The sequence below is a fragment of the Oncorhynchus nerka genome, linkage group LG24, assembly GCF_034236695.1.
Source record: "Oncorhynchus nerka isolate Pitt River linkage group LG24, Oner_Uvic_2.0, whole genome shotgun sequence".
Taxonomy (NCBI): Eukaryota; Metazoa; Chordata; class Actinopteri; order Salmoniformes; family Salmonidae; genus Oncorhynchus; species Oncorhynchus nerka.
Window position 1 is genome coordinate 74,980,257 of NC_088419.1, and position 14,594 is coordinate 74,994,850.

Sequence of the window (14,594 nt, forward strand, 5' to 3'; positions counted from 1 at the left end):
TCGCTCGCTCTCTCTGTCTCGCTTGCTCTCTCTGTCTCGCTCTGTCTCTCTCTCTCTCTCTGTCTCGCTCTCTCTGTCTCTCTCTCTCTCTCTCTCTCTATCTCGCTCTCTCTGTCTCGCTCGCTCTCTCTGTCTCGCTCTGTCTCTCTCTGTCTCGCTCTCTCTCTCTGTCTCGCTGCTCTCTCTCTGTCTCGCTCTCTCTGTCTCGCTCGCTCTGTCTTCTCGCTCTCTCTGTCTCGCGCTCTCTCTGTCTCGCTCTCTCTCTCGCTCTCTCTCTCGCTCTCTCTCTCTCGCTCTCTCTGTCTCGCTCTCTCTGTCTCGCTCGTCTCTCTCTGTCTCGCTCGCTCTCTCTGTCTCGCTCGCTCTCTCTGTCTCGCTCTCTCTGTCTCGCTCGCTCTCTCTGTCTCGCTCGCTCTCTCTGTCTGCTCGCTCTCTCTGTCTCGCTCTCTCTCTCTCTGTCTCGCCTCTCTCTCGCTCTCTCTGTCTCTCTCTCTCTCTCTCTGTCTCGTCTCGCTCTCTCTGTCTCGCTCGCTCTCTCTGTCTCGCTCGCTCTCTCTGTCTCGCTCGCTCTCTCTCTCTCTCGCTCTCTCTGTCTCTCTCGCTCTCTGTCTTGCTCTCTCTCTGTCTTCGCTCTCTCTGTCTCGCTCACTCTCTCTGTCTCGCTCTCTCTGTCTCGCTCTCTCTGTCTCTGTCTCGCTCTCTCTGTCTCGCTCGCTCTCTCTGTCTCTCTCTCTCTCTGTCTCACTCTCTCTCTGTCTCGCTCTCTCTGTCTCTGCTCGCTCTCTCTGTCTCGCTCTCTCTGTCTGTCTCGCTCTCTCTGTCTCGCTCTCTCTGTCTGCTCTCTCTGTCTCGCTCTCTGTCTCGCTCTCTCTGTCTCGCTCTGCTCTCTCTGTCTCGCTCTCTCTGTCTCTGGCTCTGTCTGTCTCTCTCTGTCTCGCTCTCTCTCTGTCTCGCTCGCTCTCTCTGTCTCGCTCTCTCTGTCTGTCTCGCTCTCTCTGTCTCTCGCTCTCTCTCTCTGCTCTCTCTCGCTCTCTCTGTCTCGCTCTCTCTCTGTCTCGCTCTCTCTCTCTGTCTCGCTCGCTCTCTGTCTCGCTCGCTCGCTCTCTCTGTCTCGCTCGTCTCTCTCTGTCTCGCTCTGTCTCTCTCTGCTCTCTGTCTCGCTCTCTCTGTCTCGCTCGCTCTGTCTCTCTCTCTGCTCTGTCTCTCTCTGTCTCGCTCGCTCTGTCTGTCTCTGTCTCGCGCTCTCTGTCTCGCTCGCTCTCTCTGTCTCGCTCGCTCTCTCTGTCTCGCTCGCTCTCTCTGTCTCGCTCTCTCTGTCTCTCGCTCTCTCTGTCTCGCTCTGCTCTCTCTCTGTCTCTGTCTCTCTCTCTGTCTCTCTCGCTCTCTCTGTCTCGCTCGCTCTCTCTGTCTCGCTCGCTCTCTCTGTCTCGCTCTGTCTCTCTATCTCTCTGTCTCTCGCTCTCTCTGTCTCGCTCGCTCTCTCTGTCGCTCGCTCTCTCTGTCTCGCTCTCTCTCTCTCGCTCTGTCTCTGCTCTCTCTGTCTCACTCTCTCTCTGTCTTCTCGCTCTCTCTGTCTCGCGCTCTCTCTGTCTCGCTCACTCTCTCTGTCTCGCTCGCTCGCTCTCTCTGTCTTGCTCGCTCTCTCTGTCTCGCTCGCTCTCTCTGTCTCGCTCGCTCTCTCTGTCTCGCTCTCTCTGTCTCGTCTCTCTCTGTCTCACTCTCTCTGTCTCGCTCTCTCTGTCTCGCTCGCTCTCTCTGTCTCACTCTCTCTGTCTCGCTCTCTCTCTCTCTGTCTCTCTGTCTCGCTCTCTCTGTCTCGCTCGCTCTCTCTGTCTCGCTCTCTCTGTCTCGCTCGCTCTGTCTCGCTCTCTCTGTCTCGCTCTCTCTGTCTCGCTCTCTCTGTCTCGCTCGCTCTCTCTGTCTCTCTCGCTCTCTCTGTCTCGCTCTCTCTGTCTCGCTCTCGCTCTCTCTGTCTCGCTCTCTCTCTCTGTCGCTCTCTCTGTCTAGCTCTGTCTGTCTCGCTCTCTCTGTCTCGCTCGCTCTCTCTGTCTCGCTCTCTCTGTCTCTCTCTGTCTCGCTCGCTCTCTCTGTCTCGCTCTCTCTCTGTCTCTGCTCTCTCTCTGTCTCGCTCTCTCTCTCTCTGTCTCGCTCTCTCTCTCTCTCTCGCTCTCTCTGTCTCGCTCGCTCTCTGTCTCGCTCCCGCTCTCTCTGTCTCGCTCGCTCTCTGTCTCGCTCTCTCTCTCTCTGTCTCTCTCTGTCTCTGCTCTCGCTCTCTCTCTCTCTCGCTCTCTGTCTCTCGCTCTCTCTGTCTCGCTCGCTCTCTCTGTCTCTCTCTCTCTCTCTGTCTCTGCTCGCTCTCTCGCTCTCTCGCTCTCTCGCTCTCTCTCTCTCTCTCTGTCTCGCTCGCTCTCTCTGTCTCGCTCGCTCTCTCTGTCTCGCTCGCTCTCTCTCTCGCTGTCTGTCGCTCTCGCTCTCTGTCTCTCTCTGTCTCGTCTCTCTCTGTCTCTCTCTGTCTCTGTCTCTCGCTCTCTCTGTCTCGCTCGCTGTCTCTGTCTCGCTCGCTCTCTGTCTGTCTCTCTGTCTCGCTCGCTCTCTGTCTCTCGCTCTCTCTGTCTCGCTCGCTCTCTCTGTCTCGCTCGCTCTCTCTGTCTCGCTCGCTCTCTGTCTCGCTCGCTCACTCGCTGTCTTGCTCACTTTGTCTGTCTCGCTCTGTCTAGCTCTGTCTCTCTCTGTCTCGCTCTCTCTGTCTCGCTCGCTCTCTCTATCTCGCTCGCTCTCTCTATCTCGCTCTCTCTCTCTGTCTCGCTCTGTCTCCCTCTCTCTGTCTCGATCTCTCTGTCTCGCACGCTCTCTCTGTCTCCCTCTGTCTGTCTCGCTCTGTCTCGCTCTCTCTGTCTCGCTCTGTCTCGCTCTCTCTCTGTCTTGCTCGCTCTCTCTGTCTCGCTCGCTCTCTCTGTCTCGCGCTCTCTCTCTGTCTCGCTCTCTCTGTCTCACTCTCTCTGTCTCGCTCTGTCTCGCTCGCTCTGTCTTGCTCGCTCTCTCTGTCTTGCGCTCTCTCTGTCTCGCTCGCTCTCGCACTCTCTCTCGCGCTCTCTCTCTCTCTCGCTCTCTCTGTCTCGCTCGCTCTCTCTGTCTCGCTCGCTCTCTCTGTCTCGCTCGCTCTCTCTGTCTCGCTCGCTCTCTCTGTATCGCTCGCTCTCTCTGTCTCTCTTGCTCTCTCTGTCTCTCTTGCTCTCTCTGTCTCGCTCGCTCTGTCTCACTCTCTCTGTCTCGATCTCTCTGTCTCTCTCGCTCTCTCTGTCTCTCTGTCTCTCTCTGTCTCTGTCTCGCTCTCTCTGTCTCGCTCTCTCTCTGTCTCACTCTCTCTCTGTCTCGCTCGCTCTGTCTGTCTCGCTCGCTCTGTCTCTCTCTGCTCTCTCTGTCTGTCTGTCTCTCTCTGTCTCGCTCGCTCTCTGCTCTCTCTCTCGTCTTGCTCTCTCTCTGTCTCGCTCTCTCTGTCTCTCTCTCGCGCTCTCTCTCTCTGTTTCGCTCGCTCGCTCTCTCTGTATCGCTCGCTCTCTCTGTCTCGCTCGCTCTCTCTGTATCGCTCTCTCTCTCTGTCTCGCTCGCTCTCTCTGTATCGCTCTGTCTGTCTCGCTCGCTCTGTCTCACTCTCTCTGACTCGCTCGCTCTGTCTTGCTCGCTCTCTCTGTCTTGCGCTCTCTCTGTCTCGTTCGCTCTCACACTCTCTCTCTCGCGCTCTCTCTCTCGCTCTCTCTCTCTGTCTCGCTCGCTCTCTCTGTATCCCTCGCTCTCTCTGTATCGCTCGCTCTCTCTGTCTCTCTTGCTCTCTCTGTCTCGCTCGCTCTGTCTCGCTCGCTCTGTCTCACTCTCTCTGTCTCGCTCGCTCTCTCTGTCTCGCTCACTCTCTGTCTCGCTCGCTTTGCCTGTCTCGCTCTGTCTAGCTCTGTCTCTCTCTGTCTCGCTTGCTCTCTCTGTCTAGCTCGCTCTCTCTATCTCGCTCGCTCTCTATCTCGCGCTCTCTCGCCCCTGCGCTCTCTCTCGCGCTCTCTCTCCCTTGCTCTCTGTCTCTCGCTCTCTCTGTCTCTGGCTCCCGCTCTCTCTGTCTCGCTCGCTCTCTCTGTCTCGCTCGCTTTCTCTGTCTCCCTCTGTCTGTCTCTGTCTGTAGACCAATTTGGGTTTCCAATCTCCCCAAAAGATTGTGGTGATTGATTATCAAAAGCAGCACTAAGGTCTAGGAGCACGAGGACAGATGCAGAGCCTCGGTCTGACGCCATTAAAAGGTCATTTCCCACCTTCACAAGTGCAGTCTCAGTGCTATGATGGGGTCTAAAACCAGACTGAAGCATTTCGTATACATTGTTTGTCTTCAGGAAGGCAGTGAGTTGCTGCGCAACAGCTTTTTCTACCATTTCTGAGATGAATGGAAGATCCGATATAGGCCGATAGGTTTTTATATTTTCTGGGTCAAGTTATGATTAGCCTATAGTAAGACAGTACTTCAGTTATGATTAGCCTATAGTAAGACAGCACTCCAGTTGTTCAACGCTGGTCCGACCAATCTGATTCCACGCTTCAAGACTGCTTCGATCACGTGGATTAGGATATGTTCCGCATTGCGTCCAAAAACAACATTGACGAAAACGCTGATTTGGTGAGCGAGTTCATTTGAAAGTGCATCGGCAATGTTGTACCCACAGCAACTATTAAAACATTCCCAAACCAGAAACCGTGGATTGATGGCAGCATTCATGCGAAACTGAAAGTGCAAACCACTGCTTTTAATCAGGGCAAGGTGACCGGAAACATGACCGAATACAAACAGTATAGCTATTCCCTCCACAAGGCAATCAAACAAGCTAAGCGTCAGTATAGAGACAAAGTAGAGTTGCAATTCAACGGCTCAGACACGAGGTATGTGGCAGGGTCTACAGTTAATCATGGATTACAAATAGAAAACCAGCCCCGTCACGGACCAGGATGTCTTGCTCCCAGACAGACTAAATAACTTCTTTGCTCGCTTTGAGGACAATACAATACGGCCCGCTACCAAATCCTGCGGACTCTCCTTCACTGCAGCAGACTTGAGTAAAACATTTAAACGTGTTAACTCTCGCAAGGCTGCAGGCCCAGACGGCATCCCCAGCCGCATCCTCAGAGCATGCGCAGACCAGCTGGCTGGTGTGTTTACGGACATATTCAATCAATCCTTATCCCAGTCTGCTGTCACCACATGCTTCAAGAGGGCCACCATTGTTCCTGTTCCCAAGAAAGCTAAGGTAACTGAGCTAAATGACTACCGTGCCATAGCACTCACTTCCGTCATCATGAAGTGCTTTGAGAGACTAGTCAAGGACCATATCACCTCCACCCTACCTGACACCCAATTTGCTTACCGCCCCAATAGGTCCATAGACGACGCAATCGCAACCACACTGCACACTGCCCTAACCCATCTGGACAAGATGAATACCTATGTGAGAATGCTGTTCACCGACTACAGCTCAGCATTTAACACCATAGTACCCTCCAAACTCGTCATCAAGCTCGAGACCCTGGGTCTCGACCCCGCCCTGTGCAACTGGGTACTGGACTTCCTGACGGGCCGCCCCCAGGTGGTGAGGGTAGGTAACAACATCTCCACCCCGCTGATCCTCAACACTGGGGCCAGTACTCCGGTTATGATTAGCCTATAGTAAGACAGTTGTCCTGTTCATTATATAGTTTGTTGACAGCTACATTGTAATGTATTCTGTTTTTTACTTATATTATCCCCACAGCATTCCTGTTGTTATAAATCATATTTAAAACCAGTGGAATTTAATAGCTGCTGATATCTCACTTAAACTGACCTCTTTCTGTAGTGTCAGAATCAAAGTACCAAGGCTGATGTTCGTTGAAGAGGCTTTTTTCTCTCCATGATGTGTCCCAAATGGCAAACTATTTTCCTATAAAGTGCACTACTTTTGACCAGAGCCCATCAAAACTAGTGCACTATAATTGGAATAGGGTGCCATTTGGGACGTGCACAACCCAGGCCTTGCATTCATTTCCCATGCAGTCTAACTTCTTTTTAATTGCTGTGAAGGGAAGCTCTGATTTCATCTCATTAATTTGAAGACTTGCACAACAAGGTGCTTAAGTTATTTGAATTACTTGATCCCTGCCCAGCGTGACATAATTATGTCAGGTGCAGACTGCTACTCAGACAGTTAGGGAAGTTTTTGGCAGAGATGGAAGGTGTTTAGTCTTGCACTGTTGTATTCCATTGCCAGCTAATTAAGAAACTGTTTGCCACATTAATCTTGTCAAACTCGGAGCCTAAAATACACGTCTACTGTGCTTGAATACCAAGGACTGCTTCAGTGATTCCATCTCGGAGAGTTAATAGAGTTTTATTGCAGAATGCAGAAAGAGACATTTTCCTCTTACTAATAGCTGTGCACCAAGGCCCTGTGACAAATAACGCATATTATAACTCATACTGTATGTGCTGAAATAGTAGCAATGACCGTGGGTAAAGGGGGTTAAGGAGTTGGAGTGCCAGGCTAGCTCTTGTCCAGGGCATAAATGTGGCTCGTTAACGCTGAGCCTTCCTTCAAGCCTCACTAACATCCTGGACCAGAGCTACACTAGTGGAGGCCCAGCAGCGGGTCTTCTGGACATTTGAGTTCAATTGTAGATCAATTAGAGCTAGGGTTGTAAAAAAAAGAAGGAAATCCTCTTTGCAGTATTTGTGGAAAACCTGAGAATTTGGGGAAAGTTAGTGGAACCCTTTGCGACCCTAATTAGAGATGATGTTATGATGCTGTTCCACTGACTCCCCTCACTCCGCAGCAGTTCCTTCAGTTTACACTACTTAGTACACAGTTTGCAAATTACCATACATTTCATTAGCAGCTGATGCACCATCTGGCTTTCAGAAGGAGCTGATAAGAAACACCTCTCATAGCATACAGTGCCTTCAGAAAGTATTCACACCCCTTAACTTTTTTCACATTTTGTTGCATTAAAGGGATTTTGTCATTTTGTCACACAATACCTCATAATGTCAAAGTGGATTATGTTTTTAGAAATGTATACTAATTAATAAAACATTAAAAACTGAAATGACTTTTTTATGGCAAACCTAATAAGTTCAGGGGTAAAATGTGCTTAACATGTAGGGGTGGCAGGTAGCCTAGTGGTTAGAGCATTGGACTAGTAACCAGAAGGTTGCAAGATCGAATCCGAGAGCTGACAAGGTAAAACTCTGTCGTTCTGCCCCTGATCAAGGCAGTTAACCCAATGTTCCTAGGCCATCATTGAAAATAACATTTTTGTTCTTAACTGGCTTGCCTAGTTAAATAAAGGTACAATAAACAATACTCACTCTGTGTGCAATAATAGTGTTTTAACATTATGGTTTTTATGATTACCTCATCTATGTAGCCCCCACATACAATTATCTTAAGGTTCCTCAGTCGAGCAGTGAATTTCAAACACAGATTCAACCACAAAGACCAGGGAGGTTTTCCAATGCCTTGCAAAAAGGGCACCTCTTGGTAAATGGGTGTAAAAAAATAAATATGTATAATAAAAAAAGAAATTTGAATATCCATTTAAGCATGATTCATTTATTAATTACACATTGGATGGTGTATCAATAAACACAATTACTACAAAGAAACATGCGTTCTTCCTAACTCAGGTGGCAGAGAGAAAGGAAACTCAAGGATTTCACCATGAGGCCAATAGTGACTTTAAAACAGTTACAGAGTTTAATGGCTGTTATGGGAGAAAACTGAGGATGGATCAACAACATTGTAGTTACTCCACAATACTAACCCAAATGACAGAGGGAAAAGAAGAAAAGAAAAATATTCCCAAACTTGCATCCTGTTTGCAACAAGGCACTAAAGTAAAACTGCAAAAAATGCACACAAAAAAAACTGTTTGCTTTATTCTTGACCAGGTTGCAGTTGTAAATGAGAACTTGTTCTCAACTAGACTACCTGGTTAAATAAAGGTGAAATATATATATATACTGTATATAGTTTTAAAACTATCCTAGAGGAAAACCTGGTTCAGTCTGCTTTCCACCAGACACTTGGAGATTAATTCTCCTTTCGGCAGGATAATAACCTACACTGGAGTTGCTTACCAAGAAGACAATGAAAATGATCAACAACCAATTTCACAGAGTTTGAAGAATTAAAAAAAAATAATGTGCAAAAGTTGCACAATCCAGGTGTGGAAAGCTCTTATGGCCCGATTCCGATTTGAGGAAATAACGCCTTTCTTACGCATTTATCAGTAGATGGTATTCAGACTTACACTTACAGTATGAAGGTGTGTAACGGGCTTTACCTGCGTGGTTCCCTTGCGCACACTGAACAAATGTAATTCAACCACTGACAAAACCCTCCCACTTGCTGGCCAACAGATTGTTTTGTTGTGGAGTTTTCATTCAAAAGGGTTTTCAGTACATGTATCTTAAGCCATCCCTTTAAATACGGTGTACATTTTTATTTCGATTTTTGTCGACTGACTCAATAAAATATATCGAGAGATCGGGTTCAGAATATTAGGCATCAATTAAAGAAACCCATCTAAATATATGCATTTTTTGTGTCCGTTTCAGCACCAATTGGTAGATGTAAAAAATACTATGATCTTGTAGATTATTTCGGGTTAGGAAGGTATTTTTGAATCATAAACAGGTTTGAGAGCCTTTACGCATGGAAGAAAGAAAATGGTGGATTGATTCATTCTGAAAATTGCCACATTCAGTTCTTCAACCCATGGTAATGTTGTAAGATTAGTGTACATATATAATTATAATAGGGAGAATAGTGTACAATAGTAGGCTATACCCTCATCTATTGCCTGCACTAACCATGGAACTGTGTGACGAAACAGCCAAGTATTTCACCATGTGTCGTGTTCAAACTGTTATGGCTTGGTCTGTGCTCCGCTCCGTAACGATTTAATTAGTCTACAGGTTATTTTTATATTATCAACTCAATGTTCCTCAACATCAACCACATGGCTGTGATGGCATTTACAGATGAAGCAAAATAAGGTCAACTAAACGATGTCATTAAATGGAATGATAATGTAGGTTATACCAACTGAAGGGAGCTAACAGGAAATTGTCAGTTGAATAATGTGTTAGGCCTACTGACAGTCAATGCTGATATTGGATAATATTTACCATGATAGTGACAGGAGAGAGTAAGTCGGGGTAGCCTATAATTAAGACATTCGATAGTGCCCCTCCATGCAAGTTAAAAAGCTACACAATTTAAATTCTGCGTAATGGCACAGCATTTCATAAACTTTACTGTGGGAAAGTTGATGTGAATCAGTTTGCTGCCACATGGCTGGTTACACCTTTGTCTCCAGCAATGATAAGGTGACATATTTCTAAAACAAGTGTCATTTATATTTGCAATTCCCTTATCCAAACAGATGACTAATTTACCTAGCTCTTATCAAGTTGAAATGACAGTGCATGGAGAATGGTGTTATTTATATCGGGAAAAAATAAAGTAGAAGCTTTTTCCTCTTGGAGCCGGTAGGGTCACTAGATCTTATTAACTAGATCTTATGAGGGAATTAAGTCAAGGTCAGAATACATCATATCTGTAGACACACATCCTCCATACCTTCATTTATTCAATCTCCACCCAAAACGAATAGCAAGTGAATAGCACACTATTCTCATGCTTAAATTCATCAGAATGTGCACAGAGAGAGGTGTATAAAAAGGGAATTCCATTCCATTTACGCACGCTTCACTCAGGTCATAATCGTGCTCTTAGAGATTTACCCAGAAAGATTCACAGCTGTAATCGCTGCCTTAGGTGCTTCTACAAAGTATTGACTCAGGGGTGTGAATACTTATGTAAATGAGATATTTCTGTTTAATTTTCAGTGAATCAAATTTTTTCTTATTTTTTCTTCTAAAAACATGTTTTTACTTTGTTATTATGGGGTTAGAAAATGTCATCTATTTAATCCAAATGTGAAATAAGTCAAGGGGTATGAATACTTTCTGAAGGCACTGTATCTGATAGCAGAAGGTAATGTATGTCTGTCTCGGCCTGTCTGTCTGTTGACTCAGGTACCATGTCGGACCTCATTCAGCACCTCTGCCCACCCTCTCAGTTCCAAGGTATCAGGTGTCATGAACCTTTAGCAACCTTTGCTCCCACTCTGCAGCCTGTCCTGTGCACATTAGCGCCATCTACTGGCCTGGCTGCCTGGGTGTGCTTCTTGCTCTTGCTTCATCTTACTGTACCTATTGCTTCATTTGGCAGTGCTTTACTCTTTAGGTAGATAGTCTCTTTGCAAGTAAATTGGCTGTACTTCAACAGCAGTAGTCTTTAATGTTGACCGGAATGTTATTTCCAGTAACCCTATGCTCCTTGCATTACTTTTTAAGTGGCATGCAGAGTGACATGTGTGTGTCTCTCTCTCTCTTTCTCTCTCTCTCTCTCTCTCTCTCTCTGTCTCTCTGTCTCTATCTCTCTCTCTCTCTCTCTCTCTCTCTCTCTCTGTCTCTCTCTCTCTCTGTCTCTCTCTCTCTCTCTCTGTCTCTGTCTCTCTCTCTCTCTCTCTGTCTCTCTCTCTCTCTCTGTCTGTCTCTCTCTCTCTCCGCCCCCTCCACTTCAGCTGGACACTGTAGGTGGGCTCAGGCTGTGTTGCAAGGTCTTTCTTTCATTTAGTCCAGTAGTAGTATGTTGCTGCATTAAAACTTTAATGTGTGTGTTTAACTGGCTTTGGTCTCGGTTATAAAGGCTTCTCTAGCCTATGAAGAGATGCTGCTCAATAAGAAATGAAATGGAAAATAATCAAGCAAAATAATGTGTGCATTCGTTTTAATAGCATCCAGTTAATTTAATGGTTTTCCGATTAGGCAGTGATATTTACGGCTGATGAGACTTGTCCCATGAGAGATATAGGCTGACTAAACACAGAGTTACTACAATGTACTCATGCATAGTGGAATAATTCTGTTGAGTAGAGTTAAGAATGGTCTTTACCAGTAGGCCTATGGTATTATGAGTATAATCAAGTACCCCTTGTGGGCAGCCGTCACGGAATCTGGACACCTTGTCAGAGGCTGCATCCCAAATGGAACCCTATACCCTATATACAGTTGAAGTCAGAAATGTACATACACCTTAGCCAAATACATTTAAAGTCAGTTTTTCACAATTCCTGATATTTAATCGTGGTGAAAATTCCCTGTCTTAGGTCCGTTAGGATCAGCACTTTATTTTAAGAATGTGAAATGTCAGGATAATAGTAGAGAGAATGATTTATTTCAGCTTTTATTTCTTTCATCACATTCCCAGTGGGTCAGAAGTTTACATACACTCAATTAGTATTTGGTAGCATTGCTTTTAAATTGTTTAGCTTGGGTCAAACGTTTTGGGTAGCCTTCCACAAGCTTCCCACAATAAGTTGGGTGAATTTTGGCCCATTCCTCCTGACAGAGCTGGTGTAACTGAGTGAGGTTTGTAGGCCTCCTTGCTCGCACACACTTTTAAAGTTCTGCCCACAGATTAGAAATAGGATTGAGGTCAGGGCTTTGTGATGGCCAATACCTTGACTTTGTTGTCCTTAAGCCATTTTGCCAGAACTTTGGAAGTATGCTTGGGGCCATTGTCCATTTGGAAGACCCATTTGAGACCAAGCTTTAACTGCCTGACTGATGTTGCTTCAATATATCCACATAATTGTCCTCCCTCATGATGACATTTATTTTGTGAAGTGCACCAGTCCCTCCTGCAGCAAAGCAACCCCACAACTTGATGCTGACACCACATGCTTCACAGTTGGGATGGTGTTCTTTGGCTTGCAAGCATTCCCCTTTTTCCTCCAAACATAATGATGGTCATTATGGCCAAAAGGTTCCATTTTTGTTTCATCAGACCAGTACGATCTTTGTCCCATGTGCAGTTGCAAACCGTAGTCTGGCTTTTTTTAATGGAGGTTATGGAGCAGTGGCTTCTCCCTTGCTGAGCGGCCTTTCAGGTTATGTTGATATAGGACTCGTTTTACTGAGAATATAGATACTTTTGTACCTGTTTCCTCCAGCATCTTCACAAGGTCCTTTGCTGTTGTTCTGGGATTGATTTGCACTGTTTGCACCAAAGTACGTTCATCTCTAGAAGACAGAACGTGTCTCCTTCCTGACCGGTATGACGGCTGCATGGTCCCATGGTGTTTATACTTGCGCACTATTGTTTGTACAGATGAACGTGGTACCTTCAGGCGTTTGGAAATTGCTCCCAACGATCACCCGTACCTGTGGAGGTCTACAATTATTTTTCTGAGGTCTTGGCTGATTTTTTTTTTCATTTTCCCCTGATGTCAAGCAAAGAGGCACTAAGTTTGAAGGTAGGCCTCGAAATACATCCACAGATTCACCTCCAATTGACTCAAATGATGTCAATTAGCCTATCAGAAGCTTCTAAAGCCATGACATCATTTTCTGGAATTTTCCAAGCTGTTCAAAGGCACAGTCAACTTAGTGTATGTACATTTCTGACCCACTGGAATTGTGAAACAGTGAATTATAAGTGAAATAATCTGTCTGTGAACATTTGTTGGAAAAATGTCTTGTGTCATACACAAAGTAGATGTCCTAACAGACTTGCCAAAACAGTAGTTGAAAAATGAGTTTTAATGACTCCAACCTAAGTGTGTGTAAACTTCCGACTTCAACTGTACAGTACATTCAGAAAGTATGCAAACCCATTGACTTTTTCCACATAAAAAAATCAAATGGATTAAATCATTCTTCCCCCTCATCAATCTACACAATACCCCATAATGACAAAGCAAAAACAATTTTTTTGAAATGTTAGCAAATGTATAAAACATACTAAACTGAAATATCACATTTACATAAGTTTTTAGACCCTTTACTCAGTACTTTGTTGAAGCACCTTTGGCAGCGATTACAGCCTTAATTCTTCTTGGGTATGACACTACATGCTTGGCACACCTGTATTTTGGAAGTTTCTCTGATTCTTCTCTGCAGATCCTCTCAAGCTCTGTCAGGTTGGATGGGGAGTGTAGCTGCACAGCTATTTTCAAGTCTCTCCAGAGATATTAGATCGGGTTCAAGTCCAGGCTCTGGCTGGGCTACTCAAGAACATTCCGAGACTTCAGAGACCAGCGTTGTCTTGGCTGTGTGCTTACGGTCGCTGAAGGACATTTAGGGCCTTGTCCCGAAGCCACTCCTGCGTTGTCTTGGCTGTGTGCTTAGGGTCGTTTTCCTGTTGGAAGGTGAACCTTCACCCCAGTCTGAGGTCCTGAGTGCTCTGAAGTAGGTTTTTATCAAGAATCTCTCTGTGCTGTGTCCCGCTCGTCTTTCCTTCGGTCCTGACTAGTCTTCCAGTCCCTGCTGCTGAAGAACATCCCCACATCATGATGCCGCCACCATCATGCTTCACCGTAGGGGTGGTGCCAGGTTTCCTCCAGACGTGATGCTTGGCATTCAGGCAAAGAGTTCAATCTTGGTTTCATCAGACCAGAGAATCTTGTGTCTCATGGTCTGAAAGTCTTTAGGTGCCTTTTGGAAGACTCCAAGCAGGCTGTCATGTGCCTTTTACTGAGGAGTGGCTTCCGTCTAGCCACTCTACCATAAAGGCTTGATTGGTGGAGTGCTGCAGAGATGGTTGTCCTTCTGGAAGGTTCTCCCATCTCCACAGAGGAACTTTCGAGATCTGTCAGAGTGACCATTGGGTTCTTGGTCAGCTCCCTGACCAACGCCCTTCTCCCTCGATTGCTCAGGTTGTCTGGACGGCCAGCTCTGGGAAGAGTCTTGGTCTTGGTCTTCCATTTAAGAATGATGGAGGCCACTGTGTTCTTGGGGACCTTCAATGCTGCAGACATTTTTTGGTACCCTTCCCCAGATCTGTGCCTCAACACAATCCTGTCTCAGAGCTCTACGGACAATTCCTTCAGACCTCATGGCTTGGTTTTTGCTCTGACATGCACTGTCAACTGTGGGACCTTATATAGACAGGTGTGTGCCTTTTCAAATCATGTCCAATCAATTGAATTTAGAAACATCTCAAGGATGATCAATGGAAACAGGATGCACCTGAACTCAATTTCGAGTCTCATAGCAAAGGGTCTAAATACTTATGTAAATGTGATATTTCTGTTTTTTATTTTTAATACATTTGCAAAAATGTCTTCTTTTTTGTTGTTGCTTTTGTCATTGTGGGGTATTGTGTGTAGATTGATGTGGGGAAAAAATGTATTTAATCTCTTTTAGAATAAGGCTGTAACGTAACTAAATGTGGAAAACGTCAAGGGGTCTGAAAACTTTCAGAACGTACTGTAGTGCACTACTTTCTACCAGAGCCCTATGGGCCATTTGGGACACAGCCTGTCAGCAAAGCCACTGCGATGGTATGGATGGAGAGACTACTGAGCCCAAATGGACTCTTGCTGAGGTGTGTGTGAGAGAGAGACTCGCAAGCGACGTCCTGTCAGACCCTGCTAAAGTAACCAAAGCAAAGCACAAAGGGCAAACACATCAAGTCACTCGCTCCGACGGACTCTTTCAGTCATCAGAATGCACA

At 46.1% G+C, this 14,594-nt stretch overlaps 1 pseudogene; it reads left to right on the forward strand.

Annotated features, from left to right (window-relative positions):
- LOC135564255 (KICSTOR complex protein SZT2-like) overlaps positions 1 to 14,594 on the forward strand; it is a 129,927-nt pseudogene that overhangs the window by 60,292 nt on the left and 55,041 nt on the right.